At 37.2% G+C, this 16,507-nt stretch overlaps 1 long non-coding RNA gene across 3 annotated transcripts; it reads left to right on the forward strand.

Annotated features, from left to right (window-relative positions):
- Positions 1–1,028: 1,028 nt before the first annotated feature.
- LOC143689677 (uncharacterized) lies at positions 1,029–8,157 on the forward strand. Of its 3 annotated transcripts, XR_013178892.1 has the most exons (3): positions 1,029–3,333; positions 4,861–4,960; positions 7,272–8,157. It is a non-coding gene; the product is annotated as an uncharacterized LOC143689677 (long non-coding RNA). The 3 variants fall into 3 exon arrangements; XR_013178888.1 differs by lacking the exon at positions 4,861–4,960; XR_013178884.1 differs by lacking the exon at positions 4,861–4,960 and having other exon boundaries at positions 1,029–3,309.
- The last annotated feature ends 8,350 nt before the right edge of the window (positions 8,158–16,507 follow it).

Genomic DNA, 16,507 nt, shown 5'->3' on the forward strand with positions numbered 1-16,507 from the left:
CATCCATCATATTCAAATTTTCCTGATTATCACCAAAATGTCTCTTATAGCTATATATATATATATATTTTTTTCTTTTGAATCAGTATTCAGTTAAGGTTCACCAATAGTTTTTGGTTGTTTTGACCCTTTTAAACTCCTTACATTTTTTTTGAGTCCACACCGATTGTTTTGTAGAATATGTTACATTCTGGAGTCTTCTGTTTCCTCATGGTGTCTTTTTTTTTTCCTAAAACAACAAAAATTCTTTTTATTAAATGCTTAGAAAATAAGAGTAAAATTGAAATCACATATAACATCACTATTGAGAGATAACAAATGTTACCTTTTGCTGTATTTGCTTCCAGATACACACATACTTTTAAGAATTGATTATACTATTAACTTTTTAAAAATAAAATAAAGCTGTTTAAGTCACCTGGGAACTTTAAAAACTACAAGCTGCTTTCTAAACCAATTAAATCAGAATCTCTCGGGGTAGTTCCCAGGTTTCAGTAATTTTTTTTAATAACTTCTTTTATTAGAGAAATTGTATGTTTACAGAAAGATCATGCAGAAAAGACATAAATCCCATACCTTCCTCCCTCCCCTGCCCTGACATATGCAGTTTTCCTTATTCTTAAAACTGCATTAATGTGGTACTTTTGTTACAAATGATGAAACAATACTATTATAATTAGACTATTAGTTATGGTTCATTAGTTTACATTAGGATTTAAAACTATCCAAGAATTCCAAAGTGCAGCCCAGGTTGAGAACTTCTGAACTAAAGCGAGCCGCTCGGTCAGAAAGGAAACAGAACAAGTCACTTCTAGACCAAGAAATCTGAACTCTTGATTGCTTCCATTTTGCATGAGGCAACATGTAAAAAAATTTACATGGAAAAAAAATTTCTATGTACCAGACCCTGTTATACTTAGGCCCACAGCAATACAAGATCCAGCTGATGTTGAAACACATGCTTATGCCCCTAAGGTCAGTGCTTTTCCTATTGCACCACAAATGCCCTGATTTGGGTAAGGGGCAACTGAAGTGCTGGAGGCACATTAATTCTCGTGTCAGTTTGGGTCCTCTCAGAAGCAGAATTAGGACAAGATTATTGGGGGGAAATCCTGTGAAGGAAAAAAGAGGAGGGACCCAGACAAGGCAGAGAGAACTTTAAGACATCAATGCAGGTTTGACCCCTGTGAAGGAGAAAAGGAAGGAAGGAGAATTGGATAGAAAGAGTCTCAGATAGAGGAGATGTTCTAAACAAGTTCAGCGAGGCTGATGGGTAGTCCTCAAGACAAAAGCCGTGTGTTACTGGGGACTTGCATCTTGCAGGAATGGGTTTGAGTATCTCTGATGTGCTCAGGCTTTGACTGGGAACAGTCCATCTGATGCATGACCTTGGCACAAACTTGGGGTCATGATTCTGGACGGGCAGTAGCCAGAGTTGTCAGTTGATTATTTCAGCCCAAGTAGTGCATTTTTACAGCTACCCCAAGCCCCAGGTGGGTAAATGTTCTCGGGGCTATGGCCTAGGAGGAGATGACATCATATCCATCTTCAGCAGATTACATGGTACCCCCAACTTGGCTGTGTTCAGATTGGTCAGGCCATAGTTAAAAGTAATGGTTCTATGCTGCCTTGAAAACAGTTGCTTTCTTGACATTTTGTTAAGATATCATTTTAATCTATTCTGGTATAAAGTTCCCAGGTGACTCAAATAATTCATTCAACATTGAGAATAACTTGTCTAGTTCCTCAGGGAAGAAGACTTAGCACTTCTTTTCCACCCCACAGCTTGCTAATCTATGCACTCTGAAGTTATGAAGAGAACCACACACTGTGGGAATTCTCAACAGATCCTGAATTTTTCCTCTTATTTTCCTTGAGGAGCAGCTTTTTGTAAGCAACCCAGAGTTTAGGAAAAAGCTGCCATAAGATTGAATATCTCTCCCTTTGAGTTGGGAACCCTAAGAGTCAGGGTGAACTAGAAGTAGATGGGCCTCACAGGAACTGAAGGCTTTGAATCATCTCAGTCCTTACAGGTGAATTGGAGGAGACTTAGATTTCTAGTGCCATCAGGTGACTGGCAAAAGTGACCATAAAACAGGGGTGGTTCAGTGGCAGAATGCTTGCCTCCCATGCAGGAGACCCAGGTTCAGTTCCTAGCCCATGCACTGGAGGAAGAAAAAACCCAAAAGCAAACTTCCATTATCAGACCCAGGACTCAACGAATGATGTTTTGAAAACATTACTCTCCCTTCTGAAACCCTCCATTTTTGTATATCACAGTTGGGATAAATTTCAAACTTCTTCCTCTAACATACAAAGCCCTGCATGACCCTGGACCCTTCTAACTTCTACATCCTCACTGTTCCTTACTCATCCCCCCAGCCCTATGGGGCAACTCAATTCTTTCAGTGTGTCATGGTCTGTCCTGCCTCAAGGTTTCCCTACTGGAATGCCTGCTTACAACCCTCCTTTGCTGAGTTAGGCTTAGATATCAGCTTAACCATTGCTTTGTTTGGACAGTTTTCCTGAATCTATGGGCAGACTTTTTCCCTGCACTACCTGTTAATAATATTCTGTGCTAGATCAGGTATCACAGTTCACCCTCAGATCCTTGCAATGACATAATTATTAGATTAATGCCTGACTCTTTTCCAGATTATCAAGTCCATGATGATAGGGTCTTGTCTCTTTGCTCATTACCATATCCCATGCCTCATGTGGTGTCTGGTTCATTCTGGCCACTCAGTTAATATGTGCTGAATGACTGAAGAAGTAAGGGAAGTGGCATTGTGCATAGAAAAATTTTCCAACTGAGAGTCAAGGTACAAAGAGATGTATATATGATCCTAAGAGACACTCTGAGACATATGTCAAGTCATTTTACATTTCAGATCTTCAGTGCCAAAATGTATAATAGTTCAGGGTAGGACTAGATCTTTTAGTCACTTTTCCCTCTTAAAGTCCATGACATCCATAAAATTAATGAAATTGAGGCAAAAGCATGATATTGGAAATAACGATATAGAAGAGACACGTGGGACTTGAACATTGGTGGAATTAAGATTTTAACCACAGACACTGTGTGTCCTCGACCAAAGGCCTGAAAAAAGACATGGTGCTTGAGGACAAGTATCCTGGCAACAGCGGATAGAATGTAATGGAGTAAGAGGTTTAGAAGTGCTTAGATCATGAATGAGTCTGATGAGTGGACTCTAGCTGGCTGGGACTCGTGTCAGGGTGGCAGATGTGGAAATGGCAAGGAGGGAGTAATCCATCAAATGCAATAAAGGCCAGACTTGGAGAAGATCTGTAATTTGGGGCCAGGAAATGGAAGTGGGTGTGGTTAGATGGAGGATGGATCTGAATCTTTGTGAAAATCATGGGATATATCTGCTTATCTTCCTTTCTAGGTCTTTCTCTGCACTCAGATGTGAAAGAAAAGTGCATTGGGTATCCCTTGAGTGATAGACAAACTGTGCCACTGCTCCACCAAACCTTTTCTTTTTGGGGTCCTTGGAAACAGAAACCAGAACCATTCTTAAATAACTTCAAATTTTTTTAGACATATATGATGGAACTTTTCTCTTTTCAGTTTTTCTTGTGTAAATTTGACTTGGGAAGAAATTAGAGGCAGGACCACAATATGTCTTTGGCGTGTACTCTAAGACCTTGCTTTCATCTTTGTTCCCCTTTATCAGCGATTTTTCCCTCAAAATATCTCACTTGAATTTAAAGTGAAACTCATTTAGGTTTCCTATAGATTTATGTCCTGTGTTACTTTTCAGATGTGTAGTTCTGTGTTGAGGACTGTGAATATTGATGGCTCTATGCCTTTTTATTGATATTTGTGGGCACCTGTGAAAATCTACCTTCAGCACCAAGGACAGCACACAATACCTTTTTCTTAGTGGCAAATTTAGGATTCCTTGAGAAGATGAATTTAGGCAATCACACAAGCGCCAAGAAAAAACCTGAAAACCTGAGGCTAGACTGGACTTTGGGTAATCATTGTTTCCAGTTTTTTTTTTTTTTTTTTGTCCTCAGAGAGGACTTAGAGTACTTCCTTGGACTAGAATATAGCTCTAAACGACTTTTCAGGGTGATTGCACTCAAGTCTTGTTTATGTAACACTCTATTGTATAGTAGTCAGAGGGCAGATAGATAGTCTTCAGATTCCATGGGTGGGCAATGGGTAGGTTATACTCTATAATTTCAAGTCTTTGAACACAATTTTATCTGGACTCAGAATGGTCTGGGTTCTTAGACTTTAACACAGAAGCTACCAGAATCTTTTTGTTTCCTTTGTCCTTTTTTTTGTACAGGAATAATTCCTGGGAAAGAGATTCAAATACCATCTATAACCTGTATTTCTGCCAACCCCCAAGTAGACTCCAATGTATGTTCATAGTATAGGGGCAAGGGTTGCCAGAGTGGAACCAGAATGCCCATGGGCTTTCTAGTCACAGCTTTACCCTGGGCCATGGTTCCCCTACTAGTTATGACTCTTAGGATCACTGGCTTAGGCTGCTCATATCATGGGACTCATTTGGAAAGCATGGTTGTTGATGAGAATGTGGAGCAGGCGATAGGGCAGATGGGAGTGACCCTCTATGCTCTGACTTTGGAGAATCAGCTTGATTCAAGCTCTCATCTGTAAAGTCACAATATCTATATTGTGGGACACTGTAGAAATTTTCCTAGAATATGAGAAATGTAGGGGTTGAATACTCAATAATTTGGGGCCAATGAGACACTTTAATAATGATTATTTTGGTGTCACTTATATGGCAATCCACTGGGGTCAGTGACAAAAATACAGAAATGGATTCAGTAATATCAATAACGATTGCCTTTATATAGAATAATCATTACATGGGCCAGGCTGGTGCCTTTAGAGACGTCATTTATAGTTTACTTTGGAAGAGTCTGGAGTGGGAAGAAATGAGTAAATTCAGACCAGGTATGACACACAGGATTTTTTCAGTTAAAATTTTAAACAGTTTATTTAGCCTGAAAGAAAAACGTGGGCAAGGAAATTATGAAGAATTCTAAATTCAAAAAAAATTACAGAAATATTCTAATTTTTAAATGTAAAAATTTACTCTGAATAATCTTGGCCTAATTTCTCCATAACCAGTAGTTCTTTTTCCTTGTTTTCTCTTTCTGTCATATTAAGCCTCCGGTCTTCCTTGACCTCGGTCACTGTTAATAAATAAATTAATTAAGTGATTATTATGTCCACTGGTAGAATCAATTGATTCTACCTATTGATTCTATAGGTCATTTACTTCAGCAGAACAGAATAGTTATCTTTAATGTTAATATCCCCCTGACCCATACACCTATCTAAGAAATATTAATGAGCAAATGTAGCACTAGACTCCCAAGATATACAAATTAACAAATAGAAGTCTGCTCTTGAGTTTAAGACCATTGTTTAGCCATTCATTATCGATGCTGAATCATGATCATTGTCTTCCCTGCTCTCTTGACACTCCCACACCCTCTCTTTCCCTTGTGCAGCAGTAAGGTTTTGGAAAAGAGTTAAAAAAACAAAAACAAAAACAAAAACCTGAGGTTGTCATGGTAGTAGTGAGATGCAGGGTGGGAGCAAGGTGCTCTGGAACTTTTCCTGAGTGAGCCTGGGTAAGAACCTTCTCTGGGCTTTAATTTTCATAATTTTATAGGCGCTTTGTTGGACTAAGTTATCTGAGAAACCACAATTTATGCCTATACCTACTGTCCCCAACCCAACAATAGGCTCTTGTCCCATTGCATGTTTTCCTTGGCTTTTCATAGCCTCTTGGTTGTTTTTTCTTGAAAACCATGATCCCTGGAATTTGGTGCCATTGGGGGTAGGGTGGGATGCTGAGACACTCACTGTTCAGGAATACAATAATCTTCACAGACAAATTTATGTTTAAAGTTGTTTCTGTTGCCTCCACAGCCAGAGAAGATGAAGGGCTCACACATAAATGTCAAAATGTTGTAGTAGAATCTTGTCAAAACTAGTTTACAGGTGCCCTTCAATGGAGGATAGTTGCAGTATTCTGTGCATGAGAATCCCAGACAGTCAGATTTTCTTCTGCAAGACCAAGCCAGCACTCTTTTCCTCATGGGCTCAGACAACTAAAGCTCATCAATCCATGCTAATCTTCCTAGTGCCTTTTTACTGGGGAGCCAGCTTTATTTTCCTGAGCAGAGAGCTCATTGCATATGGCAATATGTGTCAATGACTGTAGATGACAGCCTGGGCCAGTAACTTGGGAAAACAGTTGAAGATAGGCAATAAGGTAGCTCTACTAGGAGGTGCCAAGAAAGACCTGAAGCTTCCTCCATCCTTCATAGTATTCACTCCCACATCTCATTTCCTGACTCTGAATGCTCCGCATTACTGGGAGCAAACATCTCATGTGCTCTCCTAAGAACCCACAGTTCAAAGTCTTTAATTTCACCCCCACAGTCTCTGCAAACACATAAGCTAAAAGATCATATATCCTTTACACTTACTCCTAAATAGTCTTAAAATGTCTAGTCCTGTGGGAGCTCTTTCTTCCTTTCATCAGGATGGAACCTTTCTCCCCTTTTGCCTGCCCATTCAGACTCACCTTTTTTTACTGGGACCACGGAGGTGGGTGGTTAGAGCAGGAGTAATGACGACCATGTTGGAGACAAAGAAAGAGTTATTGTCAATCCTCTTGAAGTCCGTCTACAACTCTTATCCACTACTGGGACTTTGCCTTCTTTACCATGAATGCTTCATATGTGCCTATTATAATTTGGATCAAGAGCAAATTAATTTAAACAAGTAGAATGTGAGCGCCCTTAGATATGAATGATGACCTCTATTTCTCTGTATCTGTGAAATGTGACACAGTAGTTCTGCACGTACATGTTCAGTAGAATTGACATTCACCTAATACACACATACGCACTTGCCCTCATCCACACCAAAGGAAAGTAATTTCCTGAACACCCCTGACATCAATCCGATTCTCATAATCTCCACTCCTCTTGTACTGAAATCTCTTGGAAAAAACTCACCTCCTGTCTTCTTCCTTTTCCAATCCAAAGAGGGAACTCAATATAACCCACTGAATCAGATGCCCTTGAGTCATATGGTTTGAGATAAAAGGCGGACTTGATTCCTGGTTTTTGGCAGCAACTCTCCCCAGGCTTCCCAGACCTCCTCCTTCACCATGGCTTCCTAGTTTGCCTTTCCTTACCTCCGAGATGTCCACTTTCACACAATTCTTTCTTGGTTTCTTTAGGGATCAGTGCACCTGGGAGTGCATGGAAGAGCATGGAAAATAAGAGGAGCCACAGAAAAAGAGTGATCCATTCAGGCTTCATGGTGTTGCAAATAGCAGATATGAAAGAGTCCTGGACTAAGCTGAAATTATACCTTGGAGGTGGAGCTCCTTCTTTCGGGAGGAGTTGAACCCATCTCTCTGATTTCATCCCCCGAGGGCTCAAGCCTCAGCAGGGTTCTGGCACATCCAAGATCAGCCTAGTGAGCAGGACAGTAAGTGCTTGGGTACCCAGCCATGTAGCTTGAAAGGCTACATTTGTCAGAGCCCTGCTGTGAACCTCCGTCTCCCCCTCTCTCCTCCGCCTCTAGCGGTGATGACCACTCATGGTTCAGGATATTAACATCTCTATAATGAACAGTTCAGTGCAAGATAAATTATTATCTGGACTTTAGTATAAAAATGTGAAATTATGATGGTAAACTAACTAAGCCTCAAACATAAGAAACTGGAAGAAAACCAGCAAAATAAATCAAAAGAAAGTAGACAGAAGGCATTGATAAAGATAGCAGTGGAAAATGGATGAATTAGGAAAAAAGAAACACTAAGACTGCCAAATAAAATCAAAAGTTTGTAATTAAGAACGCTATCAAAATAGACAAAACTCCGAAAAGAATGCCAAAAAAATTTTTAAAAAAACAGAGAGAAAAATCTTCAATAATGGGGATGCAAAAAGGATAGAACTGAAACATGAAGACATGAAAAATTTACCAGGAAATAGTTTGTGAAGAGTTTATACAACTTTATAAAGAGAAGTATAAAAATCTTGACAAAAATGAGATTGCCCAAACTGACTCAAAATACAGCAGAATATCTGAGTTCATTAATAAAGATGCATGAAATTTAATTAGTTGCTAATTTTACTGGTGAGTTCAATCACTCATTAACAAATTTCTGTCTTTTAAACTATTCTATTAAAAACACTTTCACGTGACAAAAACCTACAAAAGCTATTTCTCCTTATCATATTCTTTCTTGAATTAGAAAAAGTAAAAATCTCCCTTTCCTCAGTCCTTACATCCCATCTCCATTTTTTTTCCATATACTTGGAGGCCTATTTCTAGGTATCAGTATTCTTTGCTACTCCAAATGCCAGAACCACTGCTGTGACGGTGAATTACATTTTAGCCACCCCCTTCTCATGTCTCTCAAGGTGGGAAACAATCAGTCAGTTTATTTTATATAGGAAATGGAGTGTTGATGAATTCATTAAGTGGCCTTCATTAAGAAAGCTTCTAACCTAGAATGAGCTGAGACCCAGCATCAAGGGATTGAGAAAACCTTTTCAACCAAAAGGGGGAAGAGTGAAAGGAGACAAAGTGTCAATGGCTGAGAGATTCCAAACAGAGTCGAGAGGTTATCCTGGAGGTTATTCTTATGCATTAAGTAGATATCACCTTGTTATCCAAGATGTAATGGAGAGGCTGGAGGGAACTGCCTGAAAATGCAGAGCTGTGTTCCAGTAACCATGTTTCTTGAAGATGATTGTATAATGATATAGCTTTCACAGTGTGACTGTGTGATTGTGAAAACCTTGTATCTGATGCTCCTTTTATCTACCTTATCAACAAACGAGAGGAACATATGGAGTAAAAATAAATAATAGGGGGAACAAATGTTAAAATAGATTTAGTTTGAGATGCTAGTGATCAATGAAAGGGATCAGTAAGGGGTATGGCCTGTAAAATTTTTTTTTTCTGTTTGTTATATTTTTCTGTTGCCTTTTTATTTCTTTTTCTGAATTGATGCTAATGTTCTGGGAAATGATCATGATGACGAATATGCAACTATGTGATGATATTATGAATTGCTGAGTGTATGTGTTGGGAATGTTTGTGTTTCTTGTAATTTTTTTTAATTAATAAAAAATTTTTTTTTTTTTTTTTTAAAGAGAGAGGGAGGAAGGGAAGGAAAGACAGAGAAGGAAGGAAGGATGGGAGGAAGAAAGGGAAACATCTTTAAACATTTTCTTGTTTTATTATATTTTGTTTGTTTGTTTGTTTTTTACATGGGCTGGGGCCGGGAATCGAACCGGGGTCCTCCGGCATGGCAGGCAAGCACTCTTGCCCGCTGAGCCACCGCGGCCCGCCCAATAAAAAATTTTTTTAAAAAAGAAAGCTTCTACCTTAGTTTTAAAAACAAGTACATAATTGAAATCATGCTATGCAGATGGATCTGGGACTGACATTTATCCTGTAACCTTACATTGCTGAGTGTTTTACTGGTCAGTGCATAAAGATGCACTGATCAATTAAAGAGCCACATGGATGGTACCAACATATCATAATTTATTTAATACATTTCTATCAATACCCAATTAGGTTGTTTTCAATGGGCTATTACAAATAACATAATAGTGATTATTTTTATAGTTGGAGCTTTATGTAATAATGCAATTATTACTATGACAAATTTTTAGAGGTGGTTGGTTTCTGGTTCAAAGGCACATACATTATAAATTTTAATAGGTGCTACCCAATCACCACAGCCTTGCCCACACTCATTAACAACCTGTAAAATTTTGGTAACTCTAATGAGTGAAAAATGGCAGATCAATTTTTTAATTTCTATTTCCCCATTACTAAGGAGGGTGAGAATACTTTACTATGGTTATTGACATTTTGAATTTGTGAATTGTCTCTTTGTATGCCTTTTTTTTACACTTTGAGATATCTTTTTATATATTGATTTACAAGGACACTTTAGAAATTGAGTCTTAGTGGTACATTTGCTGTAAGTGTTCTTTTAATCTGGGTGTTATTTGTGCTCTCATCCTGATAAAATTTTTTCATCAATTTAGCAGTTTTAATATTTATATAATTTTCTCTGTCATTTATAAATTCAGTAGCTTCTGAGTTTCCTGTCATATTAGGAGGTCCTTCACCACCCCAAATTTAGAAAAAGATTCTCCTATATTTTCTTCTATTACTTTATCACTTTATTCTTTTTTGCATTCACAACATTAATAAATATGAAATTTGTTTTTGTAGATGGCATGAGGGTAGGGATCTAATTTGACTATGATATCAAATAAATAGTCATTGTCCTAATACCATCGATTGAAGAATATATCAATTTCTTATTGATTCAAAATTACCAACTTCTTCATATCCTCAATTATACTAGGATCTATTTCTGGATTTTCAATTTGATTTTGTCTATGAATGTTCCTATTCTTGTGCAAAAACCATAATGTTTTTTTATTGACACATAATTCACAACCATAAAAATTCACCCTTTTAAAATGTACAATTCAGTGATTTTTTTAGTATATTGACAAAGTTCTAGATCATCTATCAAATTCTAGAACATTTTCACCACCTCACAAAGAGATCTGGTATCCATCAGCATATCCTTTCCCCTGGCAACAATCTACTTTCTGTATCTGTAAATTTGCCTTCTGGACATTTCATATAAATGAAATCATACAATATGGGACCTTTTGTGTCTGCCTCCTTTCATTGAACATAATGCCTTCAGAGTTCATCCATGTTGTAGCCTGTCTCAGTATGTACTCTTTAAAAAAAAAAGACTTTATTTTTTAGAACAGTTTTAGATTTATAGAAAAATTGTGCAGAAAGCGGACAGAATTCCCATAGAAACTCTTTCCTTCCCCCTCACAGTTTCCCCTATTATTAACATCTTGCATCAGTGTGTTATACTTGTAACAACCAATGAAGTAATATTGATACATTTTTTTACTAACTAACATCCATTGGTTACAATAGGGTTTGTTGTGTTGTATAGCTCTATGGGCTTTGACAAATGCTTAATGCTGTATCTGCCATGACTGCATCATACAGAAAAGTTTCACTGCCCTAAAAATGCTCTGTGCCCCACCTGCTTGTCTGTCCTTCTCCCCCTCTCCCCCCTGACAACCACTGATCTTTTCACTGTCTCCACAGATTTACCTTTTCCAGAATGTTTTACTGTTAGAATCATACAATATGTATTTCAGCCCTTTTTAATGGCTGAATAATTTCCCATTGCATGTATATAGGACATTTTATTAAACCATTCATCAAAGGATGGACTTTTGGGTTGTTTCCATGTTTTTTATCTATTATGAAAAATGTTTCAGTGAACATTCATGAGCAAGTTTTTATGTAGACATATGTTTTCATTTTTCTTGAGTATATACCTGGGAATGGAATTGCTGGCTCATATGGCAACTCTCTGTTTAACTTCTTAAGGATGCCAAACTGTTTTCCATTTCCACCAGTGTTGAATGAGGGTCCCAATTTCCCCACATTATTGCCGACATTTGTTATTGTCTGTCTTTTTTATTATAACCATACTAGTGGATGTGAAGTGGTATTTCATTATGGTTTTGATTTTCATTTCTTTAATGGCCAATGATGTTGAGCATCTCTTCATGTGCTTATTGACCATTTGTATATCTTGTCTGGAGAAATGTCTATTCAAATCCTTTGCTCATTTTTGAACTTAGATATTTGTCTTTGTATTGCTGAGTTATAAGAGTCCGTTCTATATTCTGGATACTAATCCTTGTCAAATATGTGATTTCCAAAATTTTTTGCCTATTCTATGGGTTGTCTTTTCACTTTCTTTCCTTTTTTTTTTTTTTTTTTTTTTTTTTTTTACATGGGTAGGCACCGGGAATTGAACCCCGGTCTACGGCATGGCAGGCAAGAACTCTGCCTGCTGAGCCATTGTAGCCCGCTCTGGCTTTTCACTTTCTTTTTTTTTTTTACACGGGCAGGCACCAGGAATCGAACCCAGGTCCTTGGGCATGGCAGGCAAGCATTCTTACCTGCTGAGCCACCGTGGCCCTCCCTCTTTTCACTTTCTTGATAGTGTCCTTTGAAAGACAAAACTTTTAATTTTGATGAAGTCCAATGTATCTACTTTTTCTTTATTTGTGCTTTTCATGTCATATCTGTGAAATCACTACTAACTCAGCATCATAGGGCTTATGCCAGTGTTTTCTTCTAAGAGTTTTATAGTTTCAGCTCTTATATTTAGCTATATACATAATTCATTTTGAATTCATTTTTGTTTATGATGTGAGATGGAGGTCCATTTTCATTCTTTTGAACCATTCCTTAAAGTGATTATTCTTTCCCCATTGAATTGTTTTGGCATCCTTGTTGAAAACCAATTGATCACAAATATAAGGGTTTGTTTACAATCTCTCAATTTTATTTCACTTATCTGTATGTATATACTAATGCCATACCATAGTCTTGGTTACTATAGCTTCATAGTAAGTTTTGAAATCAGAAAGTGTGAGTTCTCCAACTTTATTCTTTTTCAAGATGTTTTTGGTTATTCTGGGTCTCTTACAATTCCATACAAATTTTAGGATCAACTTGTAGATTTTTGGAAAAAAAAAGGCAGCTTGGATTTTAATGGGCACAGAGGTGAATCTCTATATGAATGTGGGCAAATCTGTCATTTTAACAACAAAATCTTCCAATCCAGACCATGGGATATTTTCCCATTTGTTTAGACCCTCTTTAACTTCTTTTAATGATGTTTTGTAGTTTTCAGTGTTCAAGTCTTGTACTTTTAAAAAATTTATTCCTCAGAATTTTATTCTTTTAGACATCATTGAAAATTAAATTGTATTCTTAATTTCATTTTAAGATTATTCATTGCTACTGTACAGAATGCAATTGATTTTTAGATATTGATCTTATTTCTTGCAACCTTGTGAATTCAGTTATTAATTCTAATAGTTTCTTTATGCCTTCCTTAAGATTTTCTACATACAGGTTCATTAATGTGTTGTTTGCAAATAGAGACAGTTTTTCCAGTGTTGACGCTTTTTATTTTTTTCTTGCCTAATTTCTCTAGTTAGAACCTCCAGTATAATGTTGAATAAATGGCCAGAAAAGATCCTTGTCTTGTTCTTGATAATAGGGGGAAAGCTTTCAGTCTTTCACCATTAGATGTGGCATTATCTCTGGGTTTTTATAGATTCCCTTTACAGTTTGAGGAAGTTCCTTTCTATTCCTAGTTTGTTGAGAGTTTTTAATCATGTAAGGGTGTTGGATTTTGTCAAATGCTTTTTCTGTATCAATTGAGATGATCATGTGGTTTTTGTGTTTTACTCTATTAAATAGAATATTACACTGATGGATTTTCATATGTTCAAACAACCTTGCACACCTGGGACAACTCAGGGTGCATTATCCTTTTATATTTCACATATTTGTTTATGATTATTATGTCTTCCTGATGGATTGATTCTTTTAACATTATAAAATGTCCTCTTACCAACAAATTTTTGTCTTAAATTCTATTTTGTCTGATAGTATATCCACTGCAGCTCTTTTTTGTTATTGATTGCATACTATCATCTCCTTCACCTTTTTTTTTAACCATTCATCTTTTATTGGATGTTAGTTTTCAATTAGATATGAAAGAATTCCCCAAGGATCGTGTTTCTCAAAGAGGGGCAGGGCAGAGGTGGCCACAGTCAAGAATGCAGAGTGCATCCTCACTGGCTTCCTCAGTGGTACTTGCATAACCGTTCATAGTTGAGTTCCTTGTATGACAGGCAGTAGCTGAAAACCATATAAGCTGTCAGCACTGTAGAAATTCCAGCAGTGCCATCTTTCTTCACATTAACATACTTCTTGTAGTACCAGGAGTAACCTCTTCATAGGCTCCCATCACAATCCTGCTTTGTAGCTGGATCCATGAGTTCTTCTTCACTGGCATGACAGACACCATGTTGGAGTCCTGAGTGTCCACTGACTCTCTTATACTTTTGACCTATCTAAGTCTTTGAACTTAAAGTGTGTCTCTTGTAGACAGCATGTAGTTAGATAATATATTTTAAAAATTAATTCTGCCAGTCTCTACCTTGCAATTGGAGTGTTTAATCCATTTACATTTAATGCAATTATTTATACAATAGAATTTACACCTGTCATTTGCAATTTGTTTTCTATCTATCTATCTATCTATCTATCTATCTATCTATCTATCTATCTATATATTTCTTTTTGTTCTTCTTTTCTTCCACTATTGCCTTCTTTTGTGCTAAAAATTAAAAAATTTTTTTATTATATAGTATAACATACATATGAAGCAAAGAAATAAAAAAGCAATAGTTTTCAAAGCAGTCTTCAACAAGTGGTTATGGGACAAATCCCAGAGTTTCTCATGGGCTACCATATGATCCTCTCATATTTTTCCTTCTAGCTGCTCCAAAATATAGGAGGCTAGAGGGCTTAAATACTTTTTTATAATCACAATTGACTTTTTTTGGTGAAAAATAACATATATACAAAAAAGCTGTAAATTTCAAAGCACAGCACCACAATTAGTTGTAGAATGTCTTTCAAACTTTGACATGGGTTACAATTCACAATTTTAGGTTTTTACTTCTAGCTGCTCTAAAATACTGGAGACTAAAAGAGATATCAATTTAATGATTCGGCATTCATATTCATTTGTTAAGTCCCATCTTCTATGTATAATTCTGCTATCAACTTTCATCCTTCCATACCTCTCTTTAGGGTTGTTTGGGCAATGGCAATTCTAAATTTTTGATATTGGAAGGATCTGTCACTAATATGGGGTAGGGAGATGGAACTATCTGATGTTCTGTAGAGGTTGGGCTAGGTTTCAGAACTTATCTGGACCAGGGACCCATCTGGAGGTTGTAGGTTTCTGGAAAGTTACTCTAGTGCCTGGAACCCTTGTGGAATCTTATATATTGCCCTTGGTGTTCTTTAGGATTGGCTGGAATGGTCCTGATGGGGGTTGGCAGGTCAGAATAAGTAGCAGGGTCTACCTTAAGCTTGCTTAAGAGTAACCTCCAGAGTAGCCTCTCGACTCTATTTGAACTCTCTCTGCCACTGATACTTTATTAATTACACTTCTTTCCCCCTTTTGGTCAGGATGTAATTGTTGATCCCACAGTGCCAGGTCTGGATTCATCCCTGGGAGTCCTCTCCCATGTCACCAGGGAGACCTTCACCCCTGGGATGTCATGTCCCACGTAGGGAGGAGGGCAATGATTTCACTTACAGAGTTGGGCTTAGAGAGACTGAGGCCACATCTGAGCAACACCAGAGGTCCTCCAGAAGTAACTCTTAGGCCTGCCTATAGGTAGTCTAAGCTTCTATGCTACCTACATAAGCTTCACAAGAGTAAGCCTCATGATCGAGGGGATGGCCTGTTGACTTGGTTATCCCTAAAGTTTGACACAGTATCAGGGGATTCCCTGATGGTAAGGTTTAATAGTTCCATGCTTTTTCTCCCCTCCCTCAGGGGACTTTGCCAATACTTTTTGATTATCTGTTTAATATACTCTAGGATGTTTCTAGGCATTACAATAATCTATACAGGATTAAAGGACCTCTTTCTTATTCTGTGCTTGCCTGTGTTTCAATTGTTCAAATGAGCTGTACAGATAGGTTGAATTAGATTATGCACTACAGAAAATTTCAGTTCCAGATCAAATAAACTTTTCTTTCATTGGTCTTAAAGAGTATGTATGATTCTAAAGCATAGATACTGTCTTCCTTACCCCTATGCTCTGAATTACCTTAACCCCAACTTGTTCAGCTTCGTTCTTATCTCTAAATATCAGGTTATATATTTAAAGCAGCATCTCAAAATCCAGAAATAATAATCACCACTCTGGACTTAATGTGTCTGTTCTAAAAGCTTACAATCTAGGCCCTTGTTTTCTATAAGCATTTTCTAAAGGTGACCATACCATTGTTTTTTTGTTCTGGCTTATTTTGTCTCACCAGATGTCCCATGTGTTCATTTATATCATTGCATATCTCACAACATTCTTCCTTTTTGTAGTAGCACAGCCTTTGTTCATAAGTATACACCATCGTTCGTCATTCTACTTCTCCATCATTGCATCCTTTAGCCACCTGCATTCATTGGTCATTATGTAGAGGCCCAAAGTTCCCAGTCCATCAACATTCTCAATTTTAGATATGTGCTAAATATTTTTTGGCTTGTGCCACTTTAATTCCTCTGTCATATATTGTGTGTGTATGTGTATGTGTGTTTGGAATCATTTTCTTAGTGATTGCCCTGGGGAATCTAGTTAAGGTTTTAATTTATAAGATTCTGTTTTGGATTAATAACAACTTAATTTCAATTGTTTATAAAAACTTTGCTCCTATGTAGTTCCAGTCCTTCCTTCCTTCTTTGTTCTTTAATCTTTATATAAAATTATATCTTTATACATCATA

The sequence above is a fragment of the Tamandua tetradactyla genome, chromosome 1, assembly GCF_023851605.1.
Source record: "Tamandua tetradactyla isolate mTamTet1 chromosome 1, mTamTet1.pri, whole genome shotgun sequence".
Classification (NCBI taxonomy): domain Eukaryota; kingdom Metazoa; phylum Chordata; class Mammalia; order Pilosa; family Myrmecophagidae; genus Tamandua; species Tamandua tetradactyla.